Source organism: Felis catus, chromosome B4 (assembly GCF_018350175.1).
Source record: "Felis catus isolate Fca126 chromosome B4, F.catus_Fca126_mat1.0, whole genome shotgun sequence".
NCBI classification, from domain to species: domain Eukaryota; kingdom Metazoa; phylum Chordata; class Mammalia; order Carnivora; family Felidae; genus Felis; species Felis catus.
Window position 1 is genome coordinate 99,505,904 of NC_058374.1, and position 20,128 is coordinate 99,526,031.

Sequence of the window (20,128 nt, forward strand, 5' to 3'; positions counted from 1 at the left end):
GAACCTATCATAGGTCAGAGGTAAGCTTAGCCCTGGCAGCTAAGCTTACTTCTGGAATGTGAACAATATAGAATCTCTGATCTCAGAAGCTTATATCTAGAGAGGGAGATAAATAAGATAAAAACAGAGAGGAAGGCAAACCATAAGAGACTCTTACATACAGAGAACAAATGGAGTGTTGCTGGAGGGGAGGTGGGTAGGGGGATGGGTTAAATGGGTGATGGGTGTTAAGGAGGGCACTTGTGATGACTACTGGGTGTTGTATGTAAGTGATGAATCACTGGGTTCTACTCCTGAAACCAATGTTTCATACAATGAAACTGTGTGTTAACTAACTTGAACTTAAATAAATAAATTTTAAAAATAAAAATAAAAAATAATCACAAAGTATAAAATCACAAATTTGAGTCGGTACAATAAAGCAGGCAATAAGAATAGTTAACATAAAGAGATCTAATTTAGACTTTTGTGAATTATGTGTGCTTCGATGTGAAATCTTTTTTAAATGATAAGACTTGTCTCCAGGACCACAGGCTTATCTAGAGCTCAGAGGACACATGCATCTTTCATTTAGTCACTTGGGTCCTAGAAGCTGGGAAAAGCTACAGTGAGAGGCTGCAAAACAGAACAGGGAGAGTCTGTTAAGCCAAGAGAGAGTCTCTTTATATTAAAATTCCAGGACATTTTCACTCACCCTAGAGCTCCCGGACAAGGAAACAAACCTGCGTGTGAGCTTGTTACCCATGGAAAGTGCAGGTTTAATTAAGATCATTTGTATGTTATTAATAAAAATGTGTAATATTTATGAGCTTGATTCTTGTCTGCTCCTTGCCTCTCATTCTATTTAATTAGCTGTGTGTAGGAGGTGCTGAATTGCAAGAGCCCCTTTATTTTACAGTGATATTCCCAGTACAGCTTGAGATGTGTTTGAAACATAACAAAGAGAAAATTAAACTGTTCCTTTGGCCCTAATATAAAGGGAATTCTGGGCTCACACCTTGACTGAAATTGCTCCCGCATTTGAATTACATTCTATCCCTGGTGGTTAAGATAAGAAAGAACTTGCCCCATGAGTAGAACATTTTCCACATTACCGAAAAATAAAACTCAATCCATTACAGAGTAATACAGAAATTAATAAGCACACACTTTAAAAATTACCATCTATATATGCGCACATACACATACACACATATTCTTCAGAAGAAGAAAATTCGACTTTCAATACTTGTAAAGTTGATTAACAGTGAAATCTTTACCTCCAAGCACTTTAAGCAGAAACTCACTACAGAAGTAGACCAAAGGAGTGTAATTGTAATAACAGCTAACATTTATCTGGCACTCTGTGCTAGACATTCTTCTACAAGCTTTACACATAGTAACTCATTTTAAACTCCCAACACCCCTATGAAATTAAATACTATTATCACCAGCCTCATTTAACAGATGGCAAATGGAGACTTGAAGAGGCTAAATAACTTGCTCAGATCGAAAGTTAATTAAGAGTAGAGGTGGGGTCGAACCTAACCTATTTGACTGTAAATGAATCCTCCCTGTATTCTGTTAGCTATGTATCAGTTTCTTCAAACAGGTATAGATGCATACATTTTTTGACACCCAAAATATTAAGGTCATTATAGATGTGTACATTCTAGATTTCTACCATGGGTTCCAGTGGTTTACTCCTAGTCAGAGATAACTTTCCTCTTGATAGGAAAAAATACAGTCTGAATAAACAAATGACCAAATCTTTAAAGACGTTAATAGTATTTTTGAGCATATTCATCCATTCAAACACCAGAAAATCAAAGTTTCCTGAACTTGCACATAGTATTAAATATTAAAAATAGAATGGGATAAACTGGGCACAGAGGTGGTAATGAAGATCTTTATTGGGGGGGGGGGGGGTGCGTGGGTGGCCCAGCCGGTTGGGTGTCCAACTTAAGCTCAGCTCATGATCTCACGGTTTTGAGTTCGAGCCCTGAGTCAGGCTTTGTGCCAAGAGCTCAGAGCCTGGAGCCTGCTTCAGATTCTGTGTCTCCCTCCCTCTCTACCCCATTCTCTCTGTCTCTCTGTCTCTGTCTCTCTCTCTCTCTCTCTCTCAAAAGTAAACATTTTTTTAAAAAGATGTTTATTCGATATATTACCATTTTATTTTACAAACTAACAGACACTGAGTTCAGCTATTTCTATATCTAAGTGTGGACCTGCAAAACTGAGCCCCCACTCCTTGATCCCCATCTTCTCACCCACCCCCTCCTTCCCAAGCTACAGGCCACACTTAGGCCTGAGGGTACTGTGGCAAAGGCTTCTCATATTCTATTCCTTAGATCATCTTGCTGCTCTCAACAAGACTCACCAGTAGGTGTGATCCCTCTGCCCCTACAGCACCCCCCCCCCTCCACTGGCTTTTCAGGCTCTGACTACAGTTCCTGCTAACTGCCCTCCTAAGATCACCAGCATCCCCCTGCCATCCACAGAAGGCTGTTCAATCCTCCTGGATAAAGCAGTTGTCCGTGTAGCATCCTGGCATCTACAACAGACAAACCATAGCCCAGATTTAAGGTAAAATTTTCTTATGTCAAAGAAGATTAAACAATGCTCTTGAATGGCAATTTCATTTGGATGTCATGCCCAAATTCATATGACAAGCACTGGCTACTGAACTTCAGACACGCTCAGTAGGAAAGTAAAATGAAAGACATCAAAATAGAAAGCAATGCAGGAAGTCTACAGCCTTTGGCAATGTTTGGGGGTTAAACAATAGATTTGGGTCTGACAAGAAATAGGTCCTATTTGTTGAGTACTAAACAGGCACAAGCATTGTTGTCAAACAAGGATTCAGTAGATCTTAAAACAAAGTAACTGCCTTTAAAGTGTTTGTTTTCTAGGGGCGCCTGGGTGGCTCAGTCAGTTAAGTGTCTGACTCTTGATTTCGGCTCAGGTCATGATCTCATGGTTCATGAGATGGGGCCTTGCGCCGGGCTCTGTGCTGACAGTGCTGAGCCTGCCTGGGATTCTCTGTCTCCCTGTCTCTCTGCCCCACCCCCACTCTCTCTCACTCTCTCTCCCAGAAATAAATTTTTTAAAAAGTCTCTAAAGTGTTTGTGTTCTAATCGAGAAAAGAACATACATCTACAAATGACAAAATACAGCAAAATGGCATCATGCAAACTAAATATGTAAATGCTAAGAACAAAGTGTTGATTAGGACATCAGGCTAACTAGGCTTCCAGGAAAGGATAGGTTTTGAGGCAAGTTTTGAAGATGGTAATGGAAGGCAACTAGCAGAGAAGTGGGGGGAAATTTACAGATTATGCAAGGAGATATTCAGAAACTTTATCCAGGAAGATGGAAATTTTGGTAGCTGTTAGGTATATAGGACAGTTATTCCAAAGCTGCCAACAGTTTTTTGTGTTTCTTTGGTTTGTTTTATATGTTTAAATTTCAGCTGGAAGTGGAAACAGCATTCCTAATGGGTAGGGGTATACTTCTCTATCTTCGAAAAATTTCTTACTTGGAGCATTTTGATTATGTACAAATGAAGCCCAAATTCAAATTTGGAATGGAAAACATGAGACTGTAAAGAGTAAACTGCTCTGTATGATTCTCTCAAAGGTCATCACCATGGACTGAAGTGCCTCTCTGGGAGAAGGAAGGATTTTCTTGACTCTTTAGAGCCAACAAAGCCCTAAAAGCCAGGGCCCCAGGTAGGAGCAACATGGTCAAAGGCCATGGGGTGTTAAACTGGTCCTGGAAATACGGTGCTAGGACTGGGCTTAGGGGAAAGTTGAAAGTTTGAGGTGACAATAAGGGACCTCTTTCAGAGGGCTTGACCAATGTGCCATCTCACATCCAGGCTACTGATCCCTTTCTGCTGAGTACTCTTCTATTATCCCCAGACTGTTGGTAAAGTTTTATAAACCATATAGCTTGGTCTTAGAAATGCTTGGAAAATTAACTGTGTCCACACTGAGACTTAAGTAAAGGGAAGAGACTCTCAGCAGCCTGGAGAAGCTGTTGTGAAACTGAAGTCCACCAACCAAGCCAGACAGAGAAGAGGCACATGGAAGCCCATTAAAGGCTAGACACCATCCTGATTTGGGGGTGGATGAGGGCTTACAAGTTGTTATTAGGAATTAAATACAAGATAATCCCTGGAGCCTGAAGAACTTGGGAAATGTCAGGGTTGATCACATGTGAGACCATGAAAGTACAGATCTGGGGTTCAATAAACTAAAAAAAACCTAGAGATGCACCACTCACTGGAAATCCATAGGGATTAGCATTAGCTACGTGTACTTAACTTTAACAGAGCTGTGACACCCAGAGCAAGTCAGGTAACTTCTCTGAGCCTCAATTCCATCACCTACAAAGTGAAGGGAATTCATGCCTAAGAAAACTATTAGATCAAAGATTCTGCAATTCAATCTCCCTGCTCCCTCACCCTGATGCTCTATAAAATAGAAAACCTTAGAAAAAAAAATAGAAATCAAAAGCTAAGGAAAAAGACAGTGATTGCAGTAAATATCAAGTACCCAGATGGCCAGTAGCTACATGATACACTACCATGCCTTGTTTTATTATGGTTATCATTGACATATTATCTACCCACCTTCTTAGGAATTCACATTTTTAGTACTAGTTTCTCTTGTCCATAGTATTCTCTTCTTTATCCTAATAGTACTCTTGCTTTATTTCATTACTGTCTGTCTTCCTGATTAAACTGTAAGTGCCATGGGAGTTTGTCTGCTTTCTTCACTGATGTATTTCCAGCACCTAACACAGTATTTGGCAGATGGTATATACTCAACAAGTATTTATTGGCTAAATAAATACACTAAAGAAAGAGGAAATGAGTGATACCCCCATGTCTTCACCCTTTTAGGAGATCAGACATTGAAATACTTGTATTTTACATGTTACAGTAGAGAATAACCCAAAACCACAGCATTAAGATTGCCTAGCAATTCTTTCAGTTACCAACCATGAAAATACCGTTTCCAACAGGTTTGTTTCCAATGAAAGTGTCTGATCAGATAAATAAGGTATGGTGCCCAATGATCACAAAAATTACTTTATGAATTAAGATAACCTTCCAATTTCTGGTGAGATTGTGTTTTTTTTCTTTTGCGTTCACATTTTTGTTCTAATGATCCAAGAACTGGATAACATGAAAAATACCAGGAAAAAGTCATGCTGGGTTAACTAGGAATGAGGAACAAAGCTTAAAGCCTGTTAAGGCCACCTGATTACATCACCATCCTCACCTTCATCAATAATTAACAGCAATGGAGCTCTTAATGCAATCAAAACACAATAGTATGAATTCAAAAAACTGAAGAACAACTTTTTGCCCAAATAAAAATTGGGTCCTGCACCCATGGAGAAAAAGACCAGGATTCTTTTTTCTCTGCTTATTCCTGGTCCTATGAGATTTCAAAGTTCCAGCTAAAACTCTCAAGCAAGAAGCTCCTAATGAAACTTAGATTCCTTTGAGGTCTACAAACCAATTTCATCCAATTAGTAATGGTGAAGTTTCTCCGCCAAGGCACCAACTTTTAGCAATTAAAACTCAACTCCGCTTCTCCCACTTACTTATATGTAAGAGAGAAATGGGCCACGGTTAGTGTTGGAAGAAACCCAAAGGGATAAAAGAAAGTTGTGTAACGTCAGTAAATTTTCCAACTAGACATAGCACAACATTGAGCTGAAACCTATGGGATGGTGACTTTATTATTTACAGAGATCTCTCATAAAAACGTCTAACATCAGCTATGAAAGCACTGTGGAATAGTACTACTGGGGTAATACCATAGTCTGGAACATTGACTGAGGACGCACCGGAGACAGCTTAACAGCTAAGTTGCTGGTGTATATATTTTCATGGATTGGTCCCAAATATTACATTGCTAATTTAACCAAAGACTTTTTGTCCTTTTCACGGCTAAAATAATGCTATCAAAACGATTTCTTCTCCTAGCCCCCAAGTTTGTAAGGAGTAATTTGTTTAAATAAAAGCAGTAACACTCTTTATAAAAAGAAGGAATCAACATGCATCCATATAAAACTTGTTCTCTCATCCAAAAGCAATTTACCATTCTGCTCCCACTTTGCTCCGTCACCTTTCCATGAATTGTCTGTCGTTTACTCTTCATAGACACACTCATACACACACACACACACACACACACACACACACACACACACACAGTACCTTAGCACCAGCTAACAAATGTTTAGGACTTGAACTTCTTTTTTTTTTTTAAGTTTATTTATTTTGATACAGACAGAGCATGTGTGGGAGAGGGGCAGAGAGAGAGGGAGACACAGAATCCCAAGCAGGCTCCAGGCTCTGAAATGTCAGCACTGACCCTGATGAGGAGTTGAAACTCACTAACCGTGAGATCATGACCCGAGCCGAAGCCGAATGCTCAACCAACTGAGCCACCCAGATGCCCCTAGGACTTGAACTTTTTAAGGACAGGACTAATATGCTTTAAGGCCAGACAGACAGAATGCTCACCCCTTATAATGCATACCAAACGTCAATTTGCCATTCACAGCCTTATTCCTGCCCCATTTTTAGCTACTGACCTTGGTGTTTCTTTTCCCATTTCCACTTTACTCCTTGAACTCTAGCATCGGATATAATTTTGGCTCCTGAGAACAGCGACTCCAGTTCCAATCCTAGTCTCACATCACTTGGGACTCCACCTCTACTGCTTCACTCTGTCCCCATAATGTCCTTCTGACAACACTCAGCCTACAAAAAGCACCTGCGTTTTTCATAAACCCTATATTCTCCTGTCACCTCGTAGTTACTTTTAAAATTTTTGAAATTTAAAAAGGAAATAAAAACATTTTAATTATTGGGAAACAGAAAACGTAACATCTAAATTCATTTCATTGAAGATAATAAAAATTGTAAGAATGGCTGCTCCTTAGGGGCGCCTGGGTGGCTCAGTCGGTTAAGTGTCCGACTTTGGCTCAGGTCATGATCTTGCGGTTTGTGAGTTCAAGCCCCACATCAGGCTCTGTGCTGACAGCTCAGAGTCTGGAGCCTGTTTCAGATTCTGTGTCTCCCTCTCTCTCTCTGACCCTTCCCCGTTCATGTTCTGTCTCTCTCTGTCTCAAAAATAAATAAACGTTAAAAAAAAAATTAAAAAAAAAAAAAAGAATGGCTGCTCCTGAAAAATTACATAGCACTAGCACTGCATGTTGGTTTTTGGTATATAATAGGTGTTGTTATTGTACTTCCTGAAGCTATACCACTTGGGAAAAATATTAGTTGATCAAAATACCATAAATATTCTGCTCACCAGAGAGGCAGTTAGAGCTTATATTTGCTCTTATATATTTCAACCAATGGTTTTCCTTGTTGTCAATGTTTCTGATTATGAGAGTTTTTTAGAAAAATGGTTCAATGTCTCTGACATAGTCCATACCCCCCAAAAAATGTATATCCATCTTTTGGAAACTGTTACCTTACTACCATGTTGATAATTGGTTAATATCTCATTTTCATTCAGGCGTTGGTCGAGCACTCACTATGTATCAGGCTCTGAGATACGCATTAACGTGTCAACAATGACCAAGATACATTGTTCCCTTTAATGGCTTTATCATCCAATAGAAGAGATGAAAAATAAAGACACAGGGCGCCTGGGTGACTCAGTCTGTTGAGCTTCCAACTTGGGCTCAGGTCATGATTTCACAGTCTGTGAGATCGAGCCCCACGTTGGGCCCTGTGCTGACAGCTCAGAGCCTGGAGCCTGCTTCAGATTCTGTGTCTCCCTCTCTCTCTGACTCTCCTCCATTCATGCTCTGTCTCTCTCTGTCTCAAAAATAAATAAACATTAAAAAAAATTTTTCTAAATAAAAAAAGAGACAAAAATAAATAAAAAAAATAAATAAATTTAAAAAGCAAAGACAATGCAATGTGACACGGTTCAGTGTTAAGACTGCACATAAGTGGGACATCCCCTAAGTAGGCCCAGGTCATGCTGGGTTCTGATTTACATATCTGCATGGGGGGAAAATCAAGACAAATAGACTGAGCCATCAGAGCAAAGACAAAAGTGCCTTAAGGTTGAAGAGAAAGTTTCTTTGACTTCATTAAGGAGGAGCCAGAAAGAAGTTGGTAGTGTCAGAGAGTAGGAGACATGAGGTACCAAGGACTGGACCGGTAAGCAACACCATGGCCTGCAGCAGTGGTAACTTGAGGGACAGAAATGGTGACAACCAAAGACAACAGGCAGCACTCTGCCAGGAATTTCACTTAAAAGGATAATACGATCAGGGGCTCCCAGTGTCATGCAATTGCTTGAAATGAAGAAATAAGAAACAGACTCTGAGAACATTCCCCCAGTCTATGATGCACACAGAAGGCCACAGGGGTATGGGCTACAAAATGAGGCTTCGAAGAAATATGGATAGGGACTTGTATTGATTATCTGTTGCTCTGTAACAGCAGACCACACATTTAGCAACTTGCAACACCCATTTCTTATCTCACAGCCTGACACGTTAGACATCCAAGTGGGCTTTACTGCATTCCCTGTTTAGGGTCTGAAGAAGAAAGACTGAAAGAAAGGTGCTGCCAGGCTGAGTGCTATATTGGCTCCAGGGAAGACACTTCCTCATTCAGGCTATTGGCTGATTTGTTTTCTTGTACTTTAAATACTGAGGTCCCTGTCCCTTACTAGCTATGAGGCAGGGGCTCCTCTCTGCTCCTTCAGGCTGCACATTCCTTGGCACAAATATCCTTCCGCTCAAAGCCAGTAATGCTGTGTCAAATGCCCCTTTGTGCTTCAAGTCTCTCTAATTCCCCTTTCTCCCACTTTGACTTTGTCTGCCACCAGCCAGAGGAAGCTCTTTGCTTTTCAGGGCTCATGTGATTACAGTGGGCCCACCAGATAATCCAGGACAAACTCCTTATTTTTTAAAAAAATTTTTAACGTTTATTCATTTTTGAGAGACAGAGACACAAAGTGCGAGTGGGGGAGAGAGACCGAATCGGAAGCAGGCTCCAGGCTCCAGACTGTCAGTGCAGAGCCTGATGCAGGGCTCAACCCCACAAACTGTGAGATCATGACCTGATCCACCCAGGAGCCCCCAAACTCCTTATTTGAAGGTCAACTGTGCCATAAAACATAATGAGAGATATTTCATGATATTGGCAAGTTCTTGGGGTTGGGACAGGGTCTCTTTGGGAGGCTATTTTGGAAATTCTATCTACCACAGGACTCTAAACAAATGCATTCTTGAGATGCATCAATGTATGTATATTATACACTTGGTATAATTTTTTTTTAATGAGGGTTTGATCTTCCTCAAGGATAATGTAGCTTGAGAAATCAGGGCTATATGGATAGTAAAGAATCTTGGAAATAGTAGAGTCTTCAAAGCATTTTTGTAGCAAGTAAGAAACAGTGATCCCCATTTTAGAGTTAAGGTGACTAAACCCAGAGTGACTTGCTCACTACCTCATGGCTCCAGGTGGCAGGGAGAGAGAGAGAAGAGAGAGCAAAGAGAGAGACAGAGCAGAGCCTCTTCTGCACCTCTTCACAGCATCAACACATTTAAACAAGGCCTGTTGTCTCAGAATTTTCCCAGAGCTCTCAGAAAACCTTGTAGGCATTTCTGATCGCTTAGCTGCTGGGCTACTCTACTCGAGCACAAGCCAGAATCTTGTGCAGCAAGCCCAAAGGCTCAGACTATCTTTGTTTGAGAGTCTTTCCTACTATAGTCATTAAGGGTCCAGTTAGAAATCAAAGATGTATTTATATTTCGGTAAAATATAATGTTTAAAGGCACAGACACTGCAGGAAGACAGCTTAAATTTCAATCAACTTTGCTTTGGGTAAGTTTCTTAACCTCTTCCTATAAAAGGGGTGCAATATTGGTGCTTCTATCATAGAGCTACTCAGAGGAATAATGGAGATAATACACAAAAATTCTTTACTTACCAGTGACAAGACAATTATACATACATACACATATATATATTATATATATATATATATATATATATATATATATATTTTTTTTTTTTTTTTTTTACTAGACCTCCACTCAGGTTTTTCATGGCAGAAGTTACATTAACTGCCCTTTCTGTATGGCCATTTCTGCTGTTGCCTGACTTGAAGGAGTGGCCCCACTCTTTTTTCCTGCCCCCTTGGCATCATGCTAATGGAATGAAAATAGAAATCTGCAAATTAATTTTCATACATGATACTATAAGCACACCATCTCCCTCACTCCTCTGATTACAAGCACATAGGCCCTTTTGGTCTTAAGAGGAGTTTAATGATGATAAGCAAAGACTCTGTGGCCAGACTAGGGTGTCCCAGGACTGAGGGGTTTCTAGGGACATGGGACATTCAGTGCTAAAACTGAGGTTGTTAAAAAAAAAATGAGACAGCTCTTCACTCTAGAACAGACTGCCTTTGTGACTTTGCATAAGTTACAACCTTTCTGTGCCTTTGTTTCCATATCTGAATATAAAGACTGTAACACCCCTCCTTCATAAAGTTTTTTTTTTTTGAAGAGTAAACGAATTAACATATAGAATATTTACAACCATGCCTGGAGTATAGTAAGTACTCAATAAATGGTAGTTATTAATACGATTTCTAGTCACTATAAGGAAACATGGCATAATAAAAGTAATACACGAGGACATGGCAAAGAGCCCAGAACCTTATGAAGTCCTTACAGCCCAACAGTGGAGCACATGTAAAGGACTCTTTCGCAGCATCCTCATGTCATGACCCATCTCCGAAGAGTGAGGAAAATAAAACAAAACAAGCAAACAAACAAAACAAGAATATTCTATTATCTGAAGAAACATGAATAAGAAAAATACAAATTAAAAGTAGCCCTAGCTACTAATTTGTTACCTATCAGACAAGTAAAAACAAAAACCCCAGAAGTTTGACAACACTCAGTTACCAAAGCTGCAGGGAATAGACACTCCCATACTGTCCTAGAGAGAATGCAAAATGGTCAACGTCCTTGGAAGAATATCTGGAAATATCTGCTAATATTACAAATGCATTTGAACCACAATGGGAATCTCCTGGGAATCTATCTTGCAGTTACTCTTACATATAAATCACAGGATATAGATAGAGAGAAAACAATCCACTAGAAAACTACTTTTTTTAAAGTAGTTTTTATTTATTTTTGAGACAGAGAGGGAGAGGGAGACAGCACAAGCAGGGGAGGACAGAAGGAAAGGGAGACACAGAATCCAAAGCAGGCTCCAGGCATTGAGCTGTCATCACAGAGCCCTGTGAGCTCGAACCCACGAGCTGCGAGATCATGACCTGAGCCAAAGTCAGACGCTTAACCAACTGAGCCACCCAGGTGCCCCAATCCACTAGAGAACTATTACAGCAAAAAACTGGAAACAATCCAAGTGTCCAAACACAGACACCTGGTCAAGTGAATTATGGTACATCCATATAGTGGAATGTGATGTAGAAGTGAAATCAGAATGAGGGAGTTCTCTGTGTATTAATATGGAAAGATCTCCGAATATATTGTTCCGTAACAAAACACAGGGCACAGTATAATATGTAATAGCCATATTTTATGGGGACAATGGGGAAATAAGAATATACATAGATCCACACATATAAATATATATACACATATGCTTAGATATCCATAAAGAAACACTAGAAGAAGAAGCAAGAGAATAACAGAAATGATTACTTACAAGGGCAGAAAGGAATAGGGTAAATGGAAACAAAATATCTCCACTTAAATCTTTTTTTTCTCATTTTTATTTTGATCTAAGTGTATTGCCTATCAAAAAGACAAATTTAAAAACAAAACGTAAAAAAAAGTCAAGAAATCTGTCCCATCCTCTTAAAGATGAGCACCACTCACTTCTCTGAACTACATCTCATTTGAAAAGACAGGAAATTATGTCGAAGGCTGCACTGGTGTGCTGCACCCACCCAAACAAATAGACCAAAAAAGATTTCTGACATGTGACTTGGAGGGCCACTCCCTTCCAGCTACGCAGAAAGGAAGCAAGGGTATGGTTCTGAGAGCGCTGAAGTGTATGTAGCCCCTGCTCACTCACAAACAGATTCCCCTCTCGTCCCAACAGAGTGGCCAGCATCTCAGAGGAGGAAGGATGCAGTGTGATTTCCTTGCTCAGCTAGGACACGGTTTCAGCATCCCATCCTTTTACACCAGCACGTTGGGAGATCTGTGCTGCTTTTTATGTTAATTGGAATCGGCTGCTTTGGGCTCTGACACAGGCATTTAGCACTAACAGTCAATTGCTCTTTCCTCAGCCATCTGGCAAAAGAGTTGAAACCAGCAATTTTCTGAGTCAGAATTAGACATCTGAAAAAGAATGTGCACATAGGCAAACCCCCTTAGAAGTGCAGAATGAAAGAAAGGGGCAGGTAGTGGGATGCTGTAAACCCCACTCTGGAATGATGTGATTTCAAAGAAGGGAACCCGAATGGCACTTTGGTTTCCTGACATCGCCTCCACTCTTCCCCAGGTGCAGGGAGAAGCGCTCCGGATTAGGCCGTCTCTCTCTCTCTCTCTCTCTCTCTCTCTCTCTCTCTCTCTCTCTCTCTCTCTCTCTCTCACCTTCCAGCCTGGACAGCAAGAGCTACCCTGGCTTTGGCCCCTCCCCTCTCCCTTCCAGACGGGTGTGCTCACTTACGCATTCTCATCTTTCCTTCATGAGCAGTCCTGTTTATCTCAGCAGGATTCCTGGAGCACCCTGGCCTCTGTGACAGCATGTTCTCCTGGACCTTCACGCTCTCGGACGGCTATTGCGTCCCCTTTACCCTTCCCCTTTCTCTGCCCTTTAAACATTGGTCTCTCGGCTTCTGTCCTCCACTTATCCTTCTCCATACATTCATTCTCCTGTTTGCAGATGCAGGACATTCACAGGCCTAACCGCCCCCACGGAAATAGTGCTGGTTTAGTTATTAAGGGGGAACTCGTATTAGACCCTTTCTGGTCCTGTTACTTTTTTATACAGACCCATTCTGGGGAAGAAACACACTCCTCTCACACAAAGGCAGCAGTGAATATACTTTTGTCATTCCCTGCCTTCCAACTAAATTTCTTTCTGGTAAAGGATCAGGGGCCCCCAAAACTTGGGCAGGATGCCCTCATCTACCCCCAGTGTCAATGGCTCAGAAGCTACACAATTAAACCTTAAGTGCAATAAGGCACAAATCGTGTCACTTCCAGATCGATGGCTCTATCATCACCGAATCACCCACACATTGCCGACGCCCCTGATGGCCCCATTTTGGCCCCACATATCCTCTGCCTGGCAAACACACATAGAATACACAAGCATCCATCGGGTTAACCAGGGACTGCAGCTGGGTTTGGTATACCTGCCTTTGCATCTCTCCCCAAGAGGAAATACGCACCAGCTCCAGGCATCTTCTGCCTGCTGAATCCCTTTGCTTCCCCTCCACCCTGCTCCTCATATCCACATCACCAGGAGGGAAGGTTGGTGTGGCACAGTCAGGACACAGCAGAACTATGGAACAGAGAATTCAGGTAGTGTGGCCCTTCCTCCCACACATATCCTGCTACACGATTCCAGCATATTAATTCCAACTGTGAGCCTTTTTGTACCATGACCTCAGTAAAAAAACTCATCTGGTAGGGTACTTGGAGGCTACCGGTGCTTCAACATCATTACCTACAAGACAACATTTTACTGGCTGGTCTCTTCTTTCTCCATGAAATGCTTACCTGTGTTTCACCTGGCGATTACAAGCGAGTCTTTTTTCCCCCAGTTTTCAGATTTTCCTGGAATAATTCTGTAATCTGGGAAGTAATAATGCTTTTCAAAAGGGTGAGATAACCCACTGCTCCTTGTTGAAGCCCAGGCGCTGAGGTTCGGCAGGCAATACCCAGACTAGTCCCCGGTGATGTACCACAGTAGACAGGCTGGTGGTCGGTTCCATGTATGCTGGCTTCTCTCCTGTCAGAGACCACCTCACTCCCCACTCTGCTCAGGTGTTTATGACTGATCTACAGACCCCAGACTAGCCGAAACCATAGGACTGGCTCAGTGCTGGGTTCTTGGTGCCAATGCCTGTTGCGATTCAGTGACTGGCTGTGGGAAACAGCTTTAGGAAGACGGACAACTAATTGGAAAGTGCTCATAGCCTCTGCTTCTGGAGACAGACAGCAATGTATATCATTCTGGATCCCTTTTAAACCTGCCATGCAGATCAGGGGTGCCTGGGTGACTCAGTCGGTTGAGTGTCCGACTTCAGCTCAGGTCATGATTTCATGGCTCATGAGCTCAAGCCCCACGTCGGGCTCTGTGTTGACAGCTAGGAGCCTGGAGGCTGCTTCCAATTCTGTATCTCCCTTTCTCTGTCTCTCCCCTGCTTGCATCTTCTCTCTCTCTTTCTATCTCTCTCTCTCCAAAAATATTTTTTTTTAAATTTAATGAATAAATATTAAAGAAAAAAAACCTGCCATGCAGATCATCTTCTATTGATACATTCTTTCTCCAAACCAAGTGATTGTAAACATGTAATGACTTAAATGTAAACTTCTTCCAAGACCATCCCACACAGCTGTGCCTCCCTGGCATTACAGACCCAGGTCAATCTGCTTGAATTTGGAGCATCCGTGGTCTTGTGGCCATTGTACACATCATTATACAGAATCCCATTTCTCTGGAATTTCGTATTTTCACTTTCAAATGGTAGCTATAATTTCAGAGGATCCAAAATGGCAGCCCATGCCAAGTCAACATTAAGTAATTAGGAAATTTCATATTCTAAAAAAAAAAATCCAATATCTAGTCTTTCTGAAAAAATGAGATCTCTGAATCTGTGAGCTTCCATGGAAACAATAGGTTGCCCTCTTTAGACAGGCCATATACTCTCCAGTTCTTCATAGACCCCTCCCACTCTTGGCTAATCCACTCATTTACATTTCTTGTGTGGCCCTCCTAGGCTGAACCACTAGTTCGGGTCTTTCTGCTGACTACCCCACATTTTACCCAAGGTATTGGCTGCCTATTGTCCATTGTCTTTGTCTCATTTGCAGGTTTTATGTGGTCCAGTTCTCTTGTGCATGTTCCTGCTGAGTGTAACCTGACCTTGGCCAATCTTCTCACCACTCTAGCCTTAAACCAGTAACAGGATCTGACATCAAGAACTACTGGGAGCCTGTGGGATCCCCTTTGGGTGTTCTGATGTTCACTTTTAGTACTTCATCATAAGGGTCATCACACCGACAGAGCAAATATGATCAGAACCCCAGAAGCTTCTTTAAAAATTAGTCAAGTACTTCAGAAGTCTAATGCTAAAACCCCTCAGGCCTGTGACCTATCTATTCAGTTGCCACCAAATGTCTCCTGAGATTAAACAAAGCCTTGAGAGGTAATGAGATGAAATGGCTTGACCTTCAGATGTAAGATCTCTGCTTTCCTTCCAAGCCTGTCGCTGGTTCAGATTATTTTTATCATTTTTCAAAGCAGCAACGTTTATTTCCTCTGCTTCAGTGAGCTGTGCAGATGCAAGGTCTAGAAGGAATATTTAGTGGTCGCCATGGTTACCATTAGTCATATGAAGTTATAGCTAGTGTGCTGATTCCTCTCTTCACAGCTGTAAAAAGAAAGCACTCTCCAAAAAGCAGGCTTGCTGGGGCTCTGAAGACTTTGATTCTGTAATGCACCCAGCCCCTCTGGTAATTTATCTTGATCTGCAAGCTTAATTTGCACTCTAAAGATTTTAGTCAGAGAAAGTTTCATAGAACTTGAAAGCTAGAAGGGAACTTAGAGATAATGTAGCCTCAGTCTCTCATCCTACAAATAAGAAAACTGAGTCCCAGAAAGGAGAAGGGACTCAGGTATTCTCAGTAGGCCAATTCACTACCAAAACATGTATAATTAGGAAGTACCAAGACCAGGACTCCTTCTGTCTCCACTCTGTGTCTCATCCTAAATAATCAGAGAGGCTAAGTAATATAAAGAACTAGGGTAGACAAAGAATAGTCAAATTCACTGCAAGTCAGGGAAATCTGATTCTACACAGAGGGATCATTGAAATGGAACTTGAGCCAAAAACCACAAATGGCCCCTAAGACCAAATTAGCCTTGGAATATCAACTGAGTTTTAAGATTGGTTAAGTCCAGATGGTACAAACAGTCACTCCAGTGACTTTAAAATGAAGGCTATTTGTCTCCTGATTTTGATCAGTTGTCTGAAAAGTGGGTGCTCCACAAGAGCTGTGTCTTATTCTGGCGTCCTGACCTCTTACTAGCTCACAATCTCTCCACTTACCTGGCTCAGTGTTCACCAGATCCTTACTTCCATTAAGCCCAAGAGAACAGCTCTTACTCTATTGCTTCACAATTGATTGATTGTAAAAATTAGTATCATATATGATGATTTTTAGACAAGAATCAGGAAATTTCCTTTACACTTACTAATGTAAGAAAGGTTTTCTGGGGCACCTGGGTGGCTCAGTCAGTTAAGCATCCAACTTCAGCTCAGGTCATGATCTCACGGTTCGTGGGTTCAAGCCCCGCATCGGGTTCTGTGCTGACAGCTCAGAGCCTGGAGCCTGTTTCAGATTCTGTGTCTCCCTCTCTCTGCCCCTACCCTGCTGGCTCTCTATCTCTCTCTGTCTCAAAAATAAATAAACATTAAAATTTTTTTTTAAAAAAAGAAAGATTTTCTGATTGTTTCATGAATTCTCTAGTTAACTAGTTTTTGCCTAAATAGCCTCAACACTAGATGACAAAACTAAAAGGCAACCAACAGAATGGGAGAAGGTATTTGCAAATGACATATTGAATAAAGGGTTAGTATACAAACTCTATAAAGAACTTATCCAACTCAATACCCAAAAAACAAATAATGCAGTGAAGAAATGGGCAAAAGTCATGAACAGACACTTTTCCCAAGAAGACATCCAGATGGCTAACAGACACATGAAAAGATGCTCAACATCACTCATCATCAGGAAAATACAAATTAAAACCACAATGAGATACCGCCTCAACCTGTCAGAATGGCTAAAATAAACAACTCAGGCAACAACAGATGTTGGCGAGGATGCAGAGAAAGAAGATATCTTTTGTACTGCTGGTGGGAATGCATCTTGCCATTTGCAACATGTGGATGGAGCTAGAATGTATTATGCTAAGTGAAATAAGTCAGCCAGACAAAGGCAAATATATGATTTCACTCATATGTGAAATTTAAGAAACAAAACAGATGAACATAGGGGAAGGGAAGGGAAAATAAGATAAAAACAGAGAGGGAGGCAAACCATAAAAGACTTAAATACATAGAACAGACTGGGGGTTGCTAGAGGGGAGGTGGGTGGGGGTGTGGGCTAAATAGGTGATGGGCATTAAGGAGGGCACTTGTTGGGATGAATACTGCATGTTATATGTAAGTGATGAATCACTGGGTTCTACTCCTGAAACCAATACTACACTGTATGTTGTATAACTTGAATTTTAAAACATAATTTTTAAAAAATATGACCTGTACCAGTGCTCCCTTAAATATCTTGTTTCTAAATACCATTTCTCACTAAAAAGAACCAGAACTCCTCGGAAGAAGGAAGTCTGGGGCAAAGAAATACAAAAAGCGTTTGGAATACCTTGTTATACTAAAAAATAAGGAAGTACTTAAGAAAATGATAAAGTATGTTATGTGCAGAATGTCTGTGTCCCCTTACAATTCATACGTTGAAACCCTAACCCCTTATGTGACTATTGAAGATAAGGCCTGCAAGGAGGTGATAAAGGTTAAGTGAGGTCATAAAAGTGGGCTCTATTCCAATAGGACTGGTGCCCCTATAAGAAGAGGAAGAGACAGCAGAGCTCTATCTCCCCACCATGTAAGGAAATAGGGAAAAGGCAGCCATCTGCAAGCCAAGAAGAAACCTCTCACCAGGAACCAAATTGGCCAGCAACTTGATCTCGGATTTCTAGCCTCCAGAACTATGAGGCTTAAACTATGAGGACTGTTGTTTAAGTCCATGCTATTTTGTTATGGTAGCCAGAACAGATTAGTATAGAAGATACGGCAAAAGGGCACTCATTGGACAAGCTTGGGTTAATTTGAGCTTCAAAGTAAATTAACTGGCAGTGTCTGGGTGTCTCAATTGGTTAAGTGTCTGACTTTGTCTCAGGTCACCATCTCGCAGTTCATGAGTTTGAGCCCCATGTCAGGCTCTGTGCTGACAGCTCAGAGACTGAAGCCTGCCTCAGATTCTCTCTCTCTCTCTCTCTCTCTCTCTCTCTCTCTCTCTCTCTCTCTGCCCTTCCCCTCCTTGTGCTCTGTCTCTCTTTCTCTCAAAAATAAAATAAACATTTAAAAAAAAGTCAATTAACTGAAAGCATTGGATTAAAATTCACTTAACAAAAATAAGAATCCACTAATTCAAGTAAATAAGGAAAGGGAAATGTTTTCTTACCATAAAATGCCAGTTAACAAAAGTAGAGGAAAACAATCAACAAAATGAAAAGGGAATCAACAGAATGAGAGAAAATATTTTCATACTATATATCTGATAAGGGGTTAATATCCTATACATATAAAGAACTCATACAACTCAATAGCAAAAAAATCATCATCATCATCATCCAGATAAAAATGGGAAAAAATCTGAACAGAAATTTTCCCAAAGAAGACATACAAATGGCAAATGGGTACATGAAAAGATGCTCAACATTACTAATCGTCAGGGAAATGTACATCAAAACCACAATAAGATTATCACTTCCCACCTGTTAGAATGGCTATTATCAAAGAAACAAGAGATAAGAAGTATTAGCAAGGATGTAAAGAAAAGGGACCCCTTTTCTGCACTGTTGGTGGGAATGCAAATTGATGCAGCCACTTTGGAAAACAATATGGAGGTCTCTCAAAAAACTTAAAAATAGACCTATGATGATATGATCCAACAATTCCACTTCTAGGTATATAACTAAAGGATGCTGAAATCAGCATCTCATTTCAGGAAACGAAACCTCAGATATATGCACTACCATGTTCACTGCAGCACTATTCACAATAGCCAGGATACAGAAACAACCTAGGTGTCCATCAACGGATGAATAAAGATGTGACACACACACACACACACACACACACACACACACACACACACACACACGCGGTGGAATATTATTTGACCAAGAGAAAGAAGAAAATCCTGCCATTTGTGACAACATGGATGAACCTGGAGGACGTTATGCTAAGTGAAATGAGCCGCACACAGAAAGACAAATACTATATGGTCTCACATGAATCTAAAAAAAGAATGTTGAACTCATAGTAACAGGGAGTAGAATGGTAGTTACCAGGGGCTAGGAGTAGGGGAGATGGGGAGATGCTGGTCAAAGGGTATAAACCTTCAATTATATGATGTATAAGCTCTGGGAATCTAATATATAGCATGGTGACCACAGTTAATAATGCTGCATTATATACTTGAATTTTGCTAAGTAAATCTTAAGCATTCTCACCACATACACAAAAGAAAGTAACTACGTTAGGTGATAGATCTGTTAATTGACTTGATTGGGGTAATCACTACACAATGCACACACATATCAAGTCATCATGTTGTACACTTTAAATACATACAATTTTATTGGTCATTTATGCCTCAGTAAAGCTGAGGGAAAACATCAAAGTAGAGGAAATAAGAAAAGTTAGAAAAATCGCCTTTATTTTTTGAAGCCATCATAATAATAATAACTGATTCAGATAAGATTTATCAGTGCTGTTAAAACTATTAGGTGAAGGTTTGAGGATAGGAGGATATTAGTCTCAAAATATCTCCCCACAGATAACAACAGGAAGTAGAAGTTCTATAGTGTATATACTTGGCAATCACTACCTTATAAAAATGATCAAAGTTAATGAAACCAATAAGATAAACTGGTAACATGTGCTTCCTGACAAGTTTTACACTGGTGAAAACACTTACCACCTTTATGATATGCTTGCCAAAAATGTATAATCTGACTTAATCATGGGGGGCAAAAAACCTGAAGAAAACCCAAATTGAGGTTTCTATAAAACATCTATCTGCCCAGGATGCTTCAAAAATGTCAATGCTGTGATAGACA

At 40.7% G+C, this 20,128-nt stretch overlaps 1 long non-coding RNA gene across 1 annotated transcript in view; it reads right to left on the minus strand.

Moving 5' to 3' along the window:
- LOC109501672 overlaps nucleotides 1-20,128 on the minus strand; it is a 137,693-nt gene that overhangs the window by 23,865 nt on the left and 93,700 nt on the right. The window lies entirely within an intron of this gene.